Below are 15,842 nucleotides of genomic sequence, written 5' to 3' on the forward strand. Positions count from 1 at the left end.
TCAGAGATACAAATGGTTTCCTGCTCAAGACCTGCAATAAATTAAAACAAAAGTATTATTACAAACATTCCAGGTCCTACCGATATTGGAACTCAGATTGCTGGATTCAGAGTCCAGAGTGCTAATCATTACACGATGGAACCAACGTCCACGATCCTCAACCCTAGGAGTCCTGAAGCAGTGTCAGTCGCCACCTACTGTCTATCGCTTGAATTCGTTCACACTGTAAATCAAACATGACAAGTCCAACAGCACAACTAAAATGTGTATTTCACAAGTAATAACATAAAAACAGAAATATACTTTTGCTGATGCAGAAACAAAGAAAACGTCTTGTCTGATGCTTCGAAATCTCCATTTAGCATGGCCCCTTAACTAACCACCAAGAGTCTTTGCACGGCTGGGAACCTTTGTAAAAGACTCAGTGGGTCACTGTGAATGCAGCAGATCTTCACCCCTGTATTTCTTACAAAGAAGCAGAGTTTTATTCCAGGTACAGGAGGCATCTCTGGTGTCTGATACTACCTGTAGTGTTCAGCCTACCCTCTCTGAGAGAGCAGCACTGAGGGTACAAAGCACACTGGTTGCAAAATGTGGACACTGCAAACAGCAGCTGCAATATCACAGATGATATAAAACACATAAAGTGCTCAAGTCTTATACTAGAAACAACACAGCAGGGGAATCATGTCATAAAACAAATGATGAACCCACAGTATGTACGGGGCAGGTAATGAAATGCAAATTTCCCATGGTGGGACCACAGTCAATTGCTGCCTTCTTCTCTGTGCCCCGGTCTCATTATATAATCTGTACTTTTTGTTGTGCAATAAAAGAAAAACAAGGAATAACCCTTCATAGTATTAATGTACAGGTCAAGGGCTGGGGAGAGAGGGCAGTAGATTTGGGGGTCGGTGTAAACCTCTGACGGCATTAGATGGAAGCAGAAGACAAAGCAAGTGACATTTATTAAGACTTTAGGTGCATTTAGGTTTATAGAAAAAAACTGAGAAAGATTAAAATGTCTGAGTAGTGAAAAAACAAATGGATTTCCCATACCGGGAGTCCAACCCGGGCCGCCTGGGTGAAAACCAGGAATCCTAACGGCTAGACCATATGGGAACTGTGACCTCTTTATACAGCTCAGTGTATGTGAGGTGTCTCCCAAGGTCACACTGCATTCCGTACACTGAGAGTTATATTGTTCTTCTCAGTAGTACACAATCAATTGGGGTAACAGACACCTCACTTCTGACAAAAGAGAAGGAATGACCAGAAGTCATAATTTCTGCCACAACCTGTCAGGTCTCATTATATACAACCTTAGAACTTCTACACATACACAGAGCCCAGGACACGGAGGACAGCAGCAGTCCCTGCATTGACTATTACTAACCCCTCCCCTTGAGCCAGACAAAGCCACACCCCTCCCCCAGGACACCCCTTCACTCCTGGGTTTCCTCACCAGACTGATGGCCCCACAGACCCCTCTCCAGTTATCTTCCAGCTGCTTCCTTGACGACACTCCCCTGCACCTGTCACAGGCTCCAGGCTGCCCTCCTGGGGCTCGAGTTATACTCCTTCTCTATCTACTAACAGCACCGACTCCAGTCCTGACACTGGATTGGTTCACACAGAGAAGAAGCAGCTCAGAAGTAGTCTGGGTTGTTCCCAGGTACCTGCATCTTCACAGAGTGACCGCCAGGGGGCAGCACAGCCAAAGCACTCACAGCCCACAAGCCTACGAATCATCAATTGGATGTCAGCAGCCTTGTCAGAGGCGCAGATACTAGTAATTCCACAGTATTTTGGGACAGCAGAGGAAGAAGCAAGTGCTGAGCTGAAGTGGTCACTGCTGTTTTGTCACAACACCAGACATATGTTCTTAAAAGCATGTAAGCGCACATTCTTAGGCATTCTCGGTCGTCTTCTCCCTTTCTGACATTATACCAATTGTATACACCCGAATGGAGAAAAGTTAAAATATAAGGTACTAGGAATATGCGCCAAAGGTAGGCAAATTAAACATTTCAAGTACAAATATTACCATATTTATTAATGTAAAATGTAAACAAGTTAGACTGAAAATATGTGTGTGTGTTTACAAAGGATGTCTAAAGTGTATGCTGTGAGGTCAGGTTGCAGTTCACTACTTGCACTTGCGCCTTTCACAAGTGTGAGTACCCAGTTACACTAATGTCTGCTCTGACTTGTTATTCTGAGAGTCATGTGCTAAAGGGGGGCTTCCACCCTAGTTTGAGGGACCAGAGTACGAATGCCCCAGGGCACAGGAAGTGCACAGTCCTCATTGATACAACTGTGGCCCAGTAACTTCTGACTGCCCTTTGACCCCACAGACTGGCACATATATGTCATCAGACTATAGCACTGTGGTACATATGCACACATGTGCATGTACACGTCAGCCAGTTTTTTATTCATTTATGTGCTAATACTGTTCAGCATCAGGATGTGATGTCGAAGGAGAAAGGTGGAGAGCGCCGAAGTCTCTGGTATTTCAAAACAAAACTAGAGACCTTTTCACACTCATATACTGCTCCAGGCAGATCTTCCACTGCAAATGCAAGTTATATGTGTCCAGCTGAAAACTGTTTATTTTTGGGTACTTGCTTTAGTCAAAGGTTAGCATTTGCAACTCACACAAAAAAAGCAAAGGGCAATTTCATACATTAACACTTTGGTAAAGTCGTTCTTTCACACCGTACATTTCCGTAAGTTTCTCTCTCCTTCTAAGCTATCCGGTGTGAAGGCCGCGTGGAGTCAGGTCCACACTGTGCATCTTACTGTTGTGTAGCCAGAGTAGAGAGGTGTCCACACAGACACAGGACGTAGACAACACCTGTGTGTAGCATCACGTGCCCCCAGCAACGCCTATAGAATAATGTATAGATGCCCCCAAGCCGCAGAAACCGCGAGGGGAATGAAAACAGGAAGAGACGGGTTATGTCAGAGATACAAATGGTTTCCTGCTCAAGACCTGCAATAAATTAAAACAAAAGTATTATTACAAACATTCCAGGTCCTACCGATATTGGAACTCAGATTGCTGGATTCAGAGTCCAGAGTGCTAATCATTACACGATGGAACCAACGTCCACGATCCTCAACCCTAGGAGTCCTGAAGCAGTGTCAGTCGCCACCTACTGTCTATCGCTTGAATTCGTTCACACTGTAAATCAAACATGACAAGTCCAACAGCACAACTAAAATGTGTATTTCACAAGTAATAACATAAAAACAGAAATATACTTTTGCTGATGTAGAAACAAAGAAAACGTCTCGTCTGATGCTTCGAAATCTCCATTTAGCATGGCCCCTTAACTAACCACCAAGAGTCTTTGCACGGCTGGGAACCTTTGTAAAAGACTCAGTGGGTCACTGTGAATGCAGCAGATCTTCACCCCTGTATTTCTTACAAAGAAGCAGAGTTTTATTCCAGGTACAGGAGGCATCTCTGGTGTCTGATACTACCTGTAGTGTTCAGCCTACCCTCTCTGAGAGAGCAGCAGTGAGGGTACAAAGCACACTGGTTGCAAAATGTGGACACTGCAAACAGCAGCTGCAATATCACAGATGATATAAAACACATAAAGTGCTCAATTCTTATACTAGAAACAACAAGCAGGGGAATCATGTCATAAAACAAATGATGAACCCACAGCATGTACGGGGCAGGTAATAAAATGCGAATTTCCCATGGTGGGACCACAGTCAATTGCTGCCTTCTTCTCTGTGCCCCGGTCTCATTATATAATCTGTACTTTTTGTTGTGCAATAAAAGAAAAACAAGGAATAACCCTTCATAGTATTAATGTACAGGTCAAGGGCTGGGGAGAGAGGGCAGTAGATTTGGGGGTCGGTGTAAACCTCTGACGGCATTAGATGGAAGCAGAAGACAAAGCAAGTGACATTTATTAAGACTTTAGATGCATTTAGGTTTATAGAAAAAAACTGAGAAAGATTAAAATGTCTGAGTAGAGGAAAAAAAAATGGATTTCCCATACCGGGAGTCGAACCCAGGGCGCCTGGGTGAAAACCAGGAATCCTAACCGCTAGACCATATGGGAACTGTGACCTCTTCATACAGCTCAGTGTATGTGAGGTGTCTCCCAAGGTCACACAGCATTCCGTACACTGAGAGTTATATTGTTCTTCTCAGTAGTACACAATCAATTGGGGTAACAGACACCTCACTTCTGACAAAAGAGAAGGAATGACCAGAAGTCATCATTTCTGCCACAACATGTCAGGTCTCATTATTTACAACCTTAGAACTTCTACACATACACAGAGCCCAGGACACGGAGGACAGCAGCAGTCCCTGCATTGACTATTACTAACCCCTCCCCTTGAGCCAGAAAAAGCCACGCCCCTCCCCCAGGACACCCCTTGACTCCTGGGTTTCCTCACCAGACTGATGGCCCCACAGACCCCTCTCCAGTTATCTTCCAGCTGCTTCCTTGACGACACTCCCCTGCACCTGTCACAGGCTCCAGGCTGCCCTCCTGGGGCTCGAGTTATACTCCTTCTCTATCTACTAACAGCACCGACTCCAGTCCTGACACTGGATTGGTTCACACAGAGAAGAAGCAGCTCAGAAGTAGTCTGGGTTGTTCCCAGGTACCTGCATCTTCACAGAGTGACCGCCAGGGGGCAGCACAGCCAAAGCACTCACAGCCCACTAGCCTGCGAATCATCAATTGGATGTCAGCAGCCTTGTCAGAGGCGCAGATACTAGTAATTCCACAGTATTTCGGGACAGCAGAGGAAGAAGCAAGTGCTGAGCTGAAGTGGTCACTGCTGTTTTGTCACAACACCAGACATATGTTCTTAAAAGCATGTAAGCGCACATTCTTAGGCATTCTCGGTCGTCTTCTCCCATTCTGACATTATACCAATTGTATACACCCGAATGGAGAAAAGTTAAAATATAAGGTACTAGGAATATGCGCCAAAGGTAGGCAAATTAAACATTTCAAGTACAAATATTACCATATTTATTGATGTAAAATGTAAACAAGTTAGACTGAAAATATGTGTGTGTGTTTACAAAGGATGTCTAAAGTGTATGCTGTGAGGTCAGGTTGCAGTTCACTACTTGCACTTGCGCCTTTCACAAGTGTGAGTACCCAGTTACACTAATGTCTGCTCTGACTTGTTATTCTGAGAGTCATGTGCTAAAGGGGGGCTTCCACCCTAGTTTGAGGGACCAGAGTACGAATGCCCCAGGGCACAGGAAGTACACAGTCCTCATTGATACAACTGTGGCCAGTAACTTCTGACTGCCCTTTGACCCCACAGACTGGCACATATATGTCATCAGACTATAGCACCGTGGTACATATGCACACATGTGCATGTACACGTCAGCCAGTTTTTTATTCATTTATGTGCTAATACTGTTCAGCATCAGGATGTGATGTCGAAGGAGAAAGGAGGAGAGCGCCGAAGTCTCTGGTATTTCAAGACAAAACTAGAGACCTTTTCACACTCATATACTGCTCCAGGCAGATCTTCCACTGCAAATGCAAGTTATATGAGTCCAGCTGAAAACTGTTTATTTTTGGGTACTTGCTTTAGTCAAAGGTTACCATTTGCAACTCACAAAAAAAAAGCAAAGGGCAATTTCATACATTAACACTTTGGTAAAGTCGTTCTTTCACACCGTACATTTCCGTAAGTTTCTCTCTCCTTGTAAGTTATCCGGTGTGAAGGCCGCGTGGAGTCCGGTCCACACTGTGCATCTTACTGTTGTGTAGCCAGAGTAGAGAGGTGTCCACACAGACACAGAACGTAGACAACGCCTGTGTGTAGCATCACGTGCCCCCAGCAACGCCTATAGAATAATGTATAGATGCCCCCAAGCCGCAGAAACCACGAGGGGAATGAAAACAGGAAGAGACGGGTTATGTGAGAGATACAAATGGTTTCCTGCTCAAGACCTGCAATAAATTAAAACAAAAGTATTATTACAAACATTCCAGGTCCTACCGATATTGGAACTCAGATTGCTGGATTCAGAGTCCAGAGTGCTAATCATTACACGATGGAACCAACGTCCACGATCCTCAACCCTAGGAGTCCTGAAGCAGTGTCAGTCGCCACCTACTGTCTATCACTTGAATTCGTTCACACTGTAAATCAAACATGACAAGTCCAACAGCACAACTAAAATGTGTATTTCACAAGTAATAACATAAAAACAGAAATATACTTTTGCTGATGCAGAAACAAAGAAAACGTCTCGTCTGATGCTTGGAAATCTCCATTTAGCATGGCCCCTTAACTAACCACCAAGAGTCTTTGCACGGCTGGGAACCTTTGTAGAAGACTCAGTGGGTCACTGTGAATGCAGCAGATCTTCACCCCTGTATTTCTTACAAAGAAGCAGAGTTTTATTCCAGGTACAGGAGGCATCTCTGGTGTCTGATACTACCTGTAGTGTTCAGCCTACCCTCTCTGAGAGAGCAGCAGTGAGGGTACAAAGCACACTGGTTGCAAAATGTGGACACTGCAAACAGCAGCTGCAATATCACAGATGATATAAAACACATAAAGTGCTCAAGTCTTATACTAGAAACAACACAGCAGGGGAATCATGTCATAAAACAAATGATGAACCCACAGTATGGACGGGGCAGGTAATAAAATGCGAATTTCCCATGGTGGGACCACAGTCAATTGCTGCCTTCTTCTCTGTGCCCCGGTCTCATTATATAATCTGTACTTTTTGTTGTGCAATAAAAGAAAAACAAGGAATAACCCTTCATAGTATTAATGTACAGGTCAAGGGCTGGGGAGAGAGGGCAGTAGATTTGGGGGTCGGTGTAAACCTCTGACGGCATTAGATGGAAGCAGAAGACAAAGCAAGTGACATTTATTAAGACTTTAGGTGCATTTAGGTTTATAGAAAAAAACTGAGAAAGATTAAAATGTCTGAGTAGTGAAAAAAAAAATGGATTTCCCATACCGGGAGTCCCACCCGGGCCGCCTGGGTGAAAACCAGGAATCCTAACCGCTAGACCATATGGGAACTGTGACCTCTTCATACAGCTCAGTGTATGTGAGGTGTCTCCCAAGGTCACACTGCATTCCGTACACTGAGAGTTATATTGTTCTTCTCAGTAGTACACAATCAATTGGGGTAACAGACACCTCACTTCTGAAAAAAGAGAAGGAATGACCAGAAGTCATCATTTCTGCCACAACCTGTCAGGTCTCATTATTTACAACCTTAGAACTTCTACACATACACAGAGCCAAGGACACGGAGGACAGCAGCAGTCCCTGCATTGACTATTACTAACCCCTCCCCTTGAGCCAGACAAAGCCACGCCCCTCCCCCAGGACACCCCTTGACTCCTGGGTTTCCTCACCAGACTGATGGCCCCACAGACCCCTCTCCAGTTATCTTCCAGCTGCTTCCTTGACGACACTCCCCTGCACCTGTCACAGGCTCCAGGCTGCCCTCCTGGGGCTCGAGTTATACTCCTTCTCTATCTACTAACAGCACCGACTCCAGTCCTGACACTGGATTGGTTCACACAGAGAAGAAGCAGCTCAGAAGTAGTCTGGGTTGTTCCCAGGTACCTGCATCTTCACAGAGTGACCGCCAGGGGGCAGCAGAGCCAAAGCACTCACAGCCCACAAGCCTACGAATCATCAATTGGATGTCAGCAGCCTTGTCAGAGGCGCAGATACTAGTATTTCCACAGTATTATGGGACAGCAGAGGAAGAAGCAAGTGCTGAGCTGAAGTGGTCACTGCTGTTTTGTCACAACACCAGACATATGTTCTTAAAAGCATGTAAGCGCACATTCTTAGGCATTCTCGGTCGTCTTCTCCCTTTCTGACATTATACCAATTGTATACACCCGAATGGAGAAAAGTTGAAATATAAAGTACTAGGAATATGCGCCAAAGGTAGGCAAATTAAACATTTCAAGTACAAATATCACCATATTTATTGATGTAAAATGTAAACAAGTTAGACTGAAAATATGTGTGTGTGTTAACAAAGGATGTCTAAAGTGTATGCTGTGAGGTCAGGTTGCAGTTCACTACTTGCACATGCGCCTTTCACAAGTGTGAGTACCCAGTTACACTAATGTCTGCTCTGACTTGTTATTCTGAGAGTCGTGCTAAAGGGGGCCTTCCACCCTAGTTTGAGGGACCAGAGTACGAATGCCCCAGGGCACAGGAAGTACACAGTCCTCATTGATACAACTGTGGCCCAGTAACTTCTGACTGCCCTTTGACCCCACAGACTGGCACATATATGTCATCAGACTATAGCACTGTGGTACATATGCACACAGCCAGTTTTGTATTAATTTATGTGCTAATACTGTTCAGCATCAGGATGTGATGTCGAAGGAGAAAGGTGGAGAGCGCCGAAGTCTCTGGTATTTCAAGACAAAACTAGAGACCTTTTCACACTCATATACTGCTCCAGGCAGATCTTCCACTGCAAATGCAAGTTATATGAGTCCAGCTGAAAACTGTTTATTTTTGGGTACTTGCTTTAGTCAAAGGTTACCATTTGCAACTCACAAAAAAAAAGCAAAGGGCAATTTCATACATTAACACTTTGGTAAAGTCGTTCTTTCACGCGGTACATTTCCGTAAGTTTCTCTCTCCTTGTAAGTTATCCGGTGTGAAGGCCGCGTGGAGTCAGGTCCACACTGTGCATCTTACTGTTGTGTAGCCAGACTAGAGAGGTGTCCACACAGACACAGGACGTAGACAACACCTGTGTGTAGCATCACGTGCCCCCAGCAACGCCTATAGAATAATGTATAGATGCCCCCAAGCCGCAGAAACCACGAGGGGAATGAAAACAGGAAGAGACGGGTTATGTCAGAGATACAAATGGTTTCCTGCTCAAGACCTGCAATAAATTAAAACAAAAGTATTATTACAAACATTCTAGGTCCTACCGATATTGGAACTCAGATTGCTGGATTCAGAGTCCAGAGTGCTAATCATTACACGATGGAACCAACGTCCACGATCCTCAACCCTAGGAGTCCTGAAGCAGTGTCAGTCGCCACCTACTGTCTATCGCTTGAATTCGTTCACACTGTAAATCAAACATGACAAGTCCAACAGCACAACTAAAATGTGTATTTCACAAGTAATAACATAAAAACAGAAATATACTTTTGCTGATGCAGAAACAAAGAAAACGTCTCGTCTGATGCTTGGAAATCTCCATTTAGCATGGCCCCTTAACTAACCACCAAGAGTCTTTGCACGGCTGGGAACCTTTGTAGAAGACTCAGTGGGTCACTGTGAATGCAGCAGATCTTCACCCCTGTATTTCTTACAAAGAAGCAGAGTTTTATTCCAGGTACAGGAGGCATCTCTGGTGTCTGATACTACCTGTAGTGTTCAGCCTACCCTCTCTGAGAGAGCAGCAGTGAGGGTACAAAGCACACTGGTTGCAAAATGTGGACACTGCAAACAGCAGCTGCAATATCACAGATAATTTAAAACACATAAAGTGCTCAAGTCTTATACTAGAAACAACACAGCAGGGGAATCATGTCATAAAACAAATGATGAACCCACAGTATGGACGGGGCAGGTAATAAAATGCGAATTTCCCATGGTGGGACCACAGTCAATTGCTGCCTTCTTCTCTGTGCCCCTGTCTCATTATATAATCTGTACTTTTTGTTGTGCAATAAAAGAAAAACAAGGAATAACCCTTCATAGTATTAATGTACAGGTCAAGGGCTGGGGAGAGAGGGCAGTAGATTTGGAGGTCGGTGTAAACCTCTGACGGCATTAGATGGAAGCAGAAGACAAAGCAAGTGACATTTATTAAGACTTTAGGTGCATTTAGGTTTATAGAAAAAAACTGAGAAAGATTAAAATGTCTGAGTAGTGAAAAAACAAATGGATTTCCCATACCGGGAGTCCAACCCGGGCCGCCTGGGTCAAAACCAGGAATCCTAACAGCTAGACCATATGGGAACTGTGACCTCTTTATACAGCTCAGTGTATGTGAGGTGTCTCCCAAGGTCACACGGCATTCCGTACACTGAGAGTTATATTGTTCTTCTCAGTAGTACACAATCAATTGGGGTAACAGACACCTCACTTCTGACAAAAGAGAAGGAATGACCAGAAGTCATAATTTCTGCCACAACCTGTCAGGTCTCATTATTTACAACCTTAGAACTTCTACACATACACAGAGCCCAGGACACGGAGGACAGCAGCAGTCCCTGCATTGACTATTACTAACCCCTCCCCTTGAGCCAGACAAAGCCACGCCCCTCCCCCAGGACACCCCTTGACTCCTGGGTTTCCTCACCAGACTGATGGCCCCACAGACCCCTCTCCAGTTATCTTCCAGCTGCTTCCTTGACGACACTCCCCTGCACCTGTCACAGGGTCCAGGCTGCCCTCCTGGGGCTCGAGTTATACTCCTTCTCTATCTACTAACAGCACCGACTCCAGTCCTGACACTGGATTGGTTCACACAGAGAAGAAGCAGCTCAGAAGTAGTCTGGGTTGTTCCCAGGTACCTGCATCTTCACAGAGTGACCGCCAGGGGGCAGTACAGCCAAAGCACTCACAGCCCACAAGCCTACGAATCATCAATTGGATGTCAGCAGCCTTGTCAGAGGCGCAGATACTAGTATTTCCACAGTATTATGGGACAGCAGAGGAAGAAGCAAGTGCTGAGCTGAAGTGGTCACTGCTGTTTTGTCACAACACCAGACATATGTTCTTAAAAGCATGTAAGCGCACATTCTTAGGCATTCTCGGTCGTCTTCTCCCTTTCTGACATTATACCAATTGTAAAAACCAAATGGAGAAAAGTTAAAATATAAAGTACTAGGAATATGCGCCAAAGGTAGGCAAATTAAACATTTCAAATACAAATATCACCATATTTATTGATGTAAAATGTAAACAAGTTAGACTGAAAATATGTGTGTGTGTTAACAAAGGATGTCTAAAGTGTATGCTGTGAGGTCAGGTTGCAGTTCACTACTTGCACTTGCGCCTTTCACAAGTGTGAGTACCCAGTTACACTAATGTCTGCTCTGACTTGTTATTCTGAGAGTCGTGCTAAAGGGGGCCTTCCACCCTAGTTTGAGGGACCAGAGTACGAATGCCCCAGGGCACAGGAAGTACACAGTCCTCATTGATACAACTGTGGCCCAGTAACTTCTGACTGCCCTTTGACCCCACAGACTGGCACATATATGTCATCAGACTATAGCACTGTGGTACATATGCACACAGCCAGTTTTGTATTCATTTATGTGCTAATACTGTTCAGCATCAGGATGTGATGTCGAAGGAGAAAGGTGGAGAGCGCCGAAGTCTCTGGTATTTCAAGACAAAACTAGAGACCTTTTCACACTCATATACTGCTCCAGGCAGATCTTCCACTGCAAATGCAAGTTATATGAGTCCAGCTGAAAACTGTTTATTTTTGGGTACTTGCTTTAGTCAAGGTTACCATTTGCAACTCACAAAAAAAAAGCAAAGGGCAATTTCATACATTAACACTTTGGTAAAGTCGTTCTTTCACGCGGTACATTTCCGTAAGTTTCTCTCTCCTTGTAAGTTATCCGGTGTGAAGGCCGCGTGGAGTCAGGTCCACACTGTGCATCTTACTGTTGTGTAGCCAGACTAGAGAGGTGTCCACACAGACACAGGACGTAGACAACACCTGTGTGTAGCATCACGTGCCCCCAGCAACGCCTATAGAATAATGTATAGATGCCCCCAAGCCGCAGAAACCACGAGGGGAATGAAAACAGGAAGAGACAGGTTATGTCAGAGATACAAATGGTTTCCTGCTCAAGACCTGCAATAAATTAAAACAAAAGTATTATTACAAACATTCCAGGTCCTACCGATATTGGAACTCAGATTGCTGGATTCAGAGTCCAGAGTGCTAATCATTACACGATGGAACCAACGTCCACGATCCTCAACCCTAGGAGTCCTGAAGCAGTGTCAGTCGCCACCTACTGTCTATCGCTTGAATTCGTTCACACTGTAAATCAAACATGACAAGTCCAACAGCACAACTAAAATGTGTATTTCACAAGTAATAACATAAAAACAGAAATATACTTTTGCTGATGCAGAAACAAAGAAAACGTCTCGTCTGATGCTTGGAAATCTCCATTTAGCATGGCCCCTTAACTAACCACCAAGAGTCTTTGCACGGCTGGGAACCTTTGTAGAAGACTCAGTGGGTCACTGTGAATGCAGCAGATCTTCACCCCTGTATTTCTTACAAAGAAGCAGAGTTTTATTCCAGGTACAGGAGGCATCTCTGGTGTCTGATACTACCTGTAGTGTTCAGCCTACCCTCTCTGAGAGAGCAGCAGTGAGGGTACAAAGCACACTGGTTGCAAAATGTGGACACTGCAAACAGCAGCTGCAATATCACAGATGATATAAAACACATAAAGTGCTCAAGTCTTATACTAGAAACAACACAGCAGGGGAATCATGTCATAAAACAAATGATGAACCCACAGTATGGACGGGGCAGGTAATAAAATGCGAATTTCCCATGGTGGGACCACAGTCAATTGCTGCCTTCTTCTCTGTGCCCCGGTCTCATTATATAATCTGTACTTTTTGTTGTGCAATAAAAGAAAAACAAGGAATAACCCTTCATAGTATTAATGTACAGGTCAAGGGCTGGGGAGAGAGGGCAGTAGATTTGGAGGTCGGTGTAAACCTCTGACGGCATTAGATGGAAGCAGAAGACAAAGCAAGTGACATTTATTAAGACTTTAGGTGCATTTAGGTTTATAGAAAAAAACTGAGAAAGATTAAAATGTCTGAGTAGTGAAAAAACAAATGGATTTCCCATACCGGGAGTCCAACCCGGGCCGCCTGGGTGAAAACCAGGAATCCTAACGGCTAGACCATATGGGAACTGTGACCTCTTTATACAGCTCAGTGTATGTGAGGTGTCTCCCAAGGTCACACTGCATTCCGTACACTGAGAGTTATATTGTTCTTCTCAGTAGTACACAATCAATTGGGGTAACAGACACCTCACTTCTGACAAAAGAGAAGGAATGACCAGAAGTCATAATTTCTGCCACAACCTGTCAGGTCTCATTATTTACAACCTTAGAACTTCTACACATACACAGAGCCCAGGACACGGAGGACAGCAGCAGTCCCTGCATTGACTATTACTAACCCCTCCCCTTGAGCCAGACAAAGCCACACCCCTCCCCCAGGACACCCCTTGACTCCTGGGTTTCCTCACCAGACTGATGGCCCCACAGACCCCTCTCCAGTTATCTTCCAGCTGCTTCCTTGACGACACTCCCCTGCACCTGTCACAGGCTCCAGGCTGCCCTCCTGGGGCTCGAGTTATACTCCTTCTCTATCTACTAACAGCACCGACTCCAGTCCTGACACTGGATTGGTTCACACAGAGAAGAAGCAGCTCAGAAGTAGTCTGGGTTGTTCCCAGGTACCTGCATCTTCACAGAGTGACCGCCAGGGGGCAGCACAGCCAAAGCACTCACAGCCCACAAGCCTACGAATCATCAATTGGATGTCAGCAGCCTTGTCAGAGGCGCAGATACTAGTAATTCCACAGTATTTTGGGACAGCAGAGGAAGAAGCAAGTGCTGAGCTGAAGTGGTCACTGCTGTTTTGTCACAACACCAGACATATGTTCTTAAAAGCATGTAAGCGCACATTCTTAGGCATTCTCGGTCGTCTTCTCCCTTTCTGACATTATACCAATTGTATACACCCGAATGGAGAAAAGTTAAAATATAACGTACTAGGAATATGCGCCAAAGGTAGGCAAATTAAACATTTCAAGTACAAATATTACCATATTTATTAATGTAAAATGTAAACAAGTTAGACTGAAAATATGTGTGTGTGTTTACAAAGGATGTCTAAAGTGTATGCTGTGAGGTCAGGTTGCAGTTCACTACTTGCACTTGCGCCTTTCACAAGTGTGAGTACCCAGTTACACTAATGTCTGCTCTGACTTGTTATTCTGAGAGTCATGTGCTAAAGGGGGGCTTCCACCCTAGTTTGAGGGACCAGAGTACGAATGCCCCAGGGCACAGGAAGTGCACAGTCCTCATTGATACAACTGTGGCCCAGTAACTTCTGACTGCCCTTTGACCCCACAGACTGGCACATATATGTCATCAGACTATAGCACTGTGGTACATATGCACACATGTGCATGTACACGTCAGCCAGTTTTTTATTCATTTATGTGCTAATACTGTTCAGCATCAGGATGTGATGTCGAAGGAGAAAGGTGGAGAGCGCCGAAGTCTCTGGTATTTCAAGACAAAACTAGAGACCTTTTCACACTCATATACTGCTCCAGGCAGATCTTCCACTGCAAATGCAAGTTATATGAGTCCAGCTGAAAACTGTTTATTTTTGGGTACTTGCTTTAGTCAAAGGTTACCATTTGCAACTCACACAAAAAAAGCAAAGGGCAATTTCATACATTAACACTTTGGTAAAGTCGTTCTTTCACACCGTACATTTCCGTAAGTTTCTCTCTCCTTCTAAGTTATCCGGTGTGAAGGCCGCGTGGAGTCAGGTCCACACTGTGCATCTTACTGTTGTGTAGCCAGAGTAGAGAGGTGTCCACACAGACACAGGACGTAGACAACACCTGTGTGTAGCATCACGTGCCCCCAGCAACGCCTATAGAATAATGTATAGATGCCCCCAAGCCGCAGAAACCACGAGGGGAATGAAAACAGGAAGAGACGGGTTATGTCAGAGATACAAATGGTTTCCTGCTCAAGACCTGCAATAAATTAAAACAAAAGTATTATTACAAACATTCCAGGTCCTACCGATATTGGAACTCAGATTGCTGGATTCAGAGTCCAGAGTGCTAATCATTACACGATGGAACCAACGTCCACGATCCTCAACCCTAGGAGTCCTGAAGCAGTGTCAGTCGCCACCTACTGTCTATCGCTTGAATTCGTTCACACTGTAAATCAAACATGACAAGTCCAACAGCACAACTAAAATGTGTATTTCACAAGTAATAACATAAAAACAGAAATATACTTTTGCTGATGCAGAAACAAAGAAAACGTCTCGTCTGATGCTTCGAAATCTCCATTTAGCATGGCCCCTTAACTAACCACCAAGAGTCTTTGCACGGCTGGGAACCTTTGTAAAAGACTCAGTGGGTCACTGTGAATGCAGCAGATCTTCACCCCTGTATTTCTTACAAAGAAGCAGAGTTTTATTCCAGGTACAGGAGGCATCTCTGGTGTCTGATACTACCTGTAGTGTTCAGCCTACCCTCTCTGAGAGAGCAGCAGTGAGGGTACAAAGCACACTGGTTGCAAAATGTGGACACTGCAAACAGCAGCTGCAATATCACAGATGATATAAAACACATAAAGTGCTCAATTCTTATACTAGAAACAACAAGCAGGGGAATCATGTCATAAAACAAATGATGAACCCACAGTATGTACGGGGCAGGTAATAAAATGCGAATTTCCCATGGTGGGACCACAGTCAATTGCTGCCTTCTTCTCTGTGCCCCGGTCTCATTATATAATCTGTACTTTTTGTTGTGCAATAAAATAAAAACAAGGAATAACCCTTCATAGTATTAATGTACAGGTCAAGGGCTGGGGAGAGAGGGCAGTAGATTTGGGGGTCGGTGTAAACCTCTGACGGCATTAGATGGAAGCAGAAGACAAAGCAAGTGACATTTATTAAGACTTTAGATGCATTTAGGTTTATAGAAAAAAACTGAGAAAGATTAAAATGTCTGAGTAGAGGAAAAAAAAATGGAT

The 15,842-nt window shown here is 44.5% G+C and overlaps 1 non-coding gene across 1 annotated transcript; it reads right to left on the minus strand.

The window, feature by feature from the left end:
* Nucleotides 1–4,016: 4,016 nt before the first annotated feature.
* Nucleotides 4,017–4,088, minus strand: TRNAE-UUC (transfer RNA glutamic acid (anticodon UUC)). Its single transcript has one exon. It is a non-coding gene; the product is annotated as a tRNA-Glu (tRNA).
* Between the last annotated feature and the right edge of the window lie 11,754 nt (nt 4,089–15,842).

This window comes from Pleurodeles waltl, unplaced genomic scaffold (assembly GCF_031143425.1).
Source record: "Pleurodeles waltl isolate 20211129_DDA unplaced genomic scaffold, aPleWal1.hap1.20221129 scaffold_39, whole genome shotgun sequence".
Taxonomy (NCBI): domain Eukaryota; kingdom Metazoa; phylum Chordata; class Amphibia; order Caudata; family Salamandridae; genus Pleurodeles; species Pleurodeles waltl.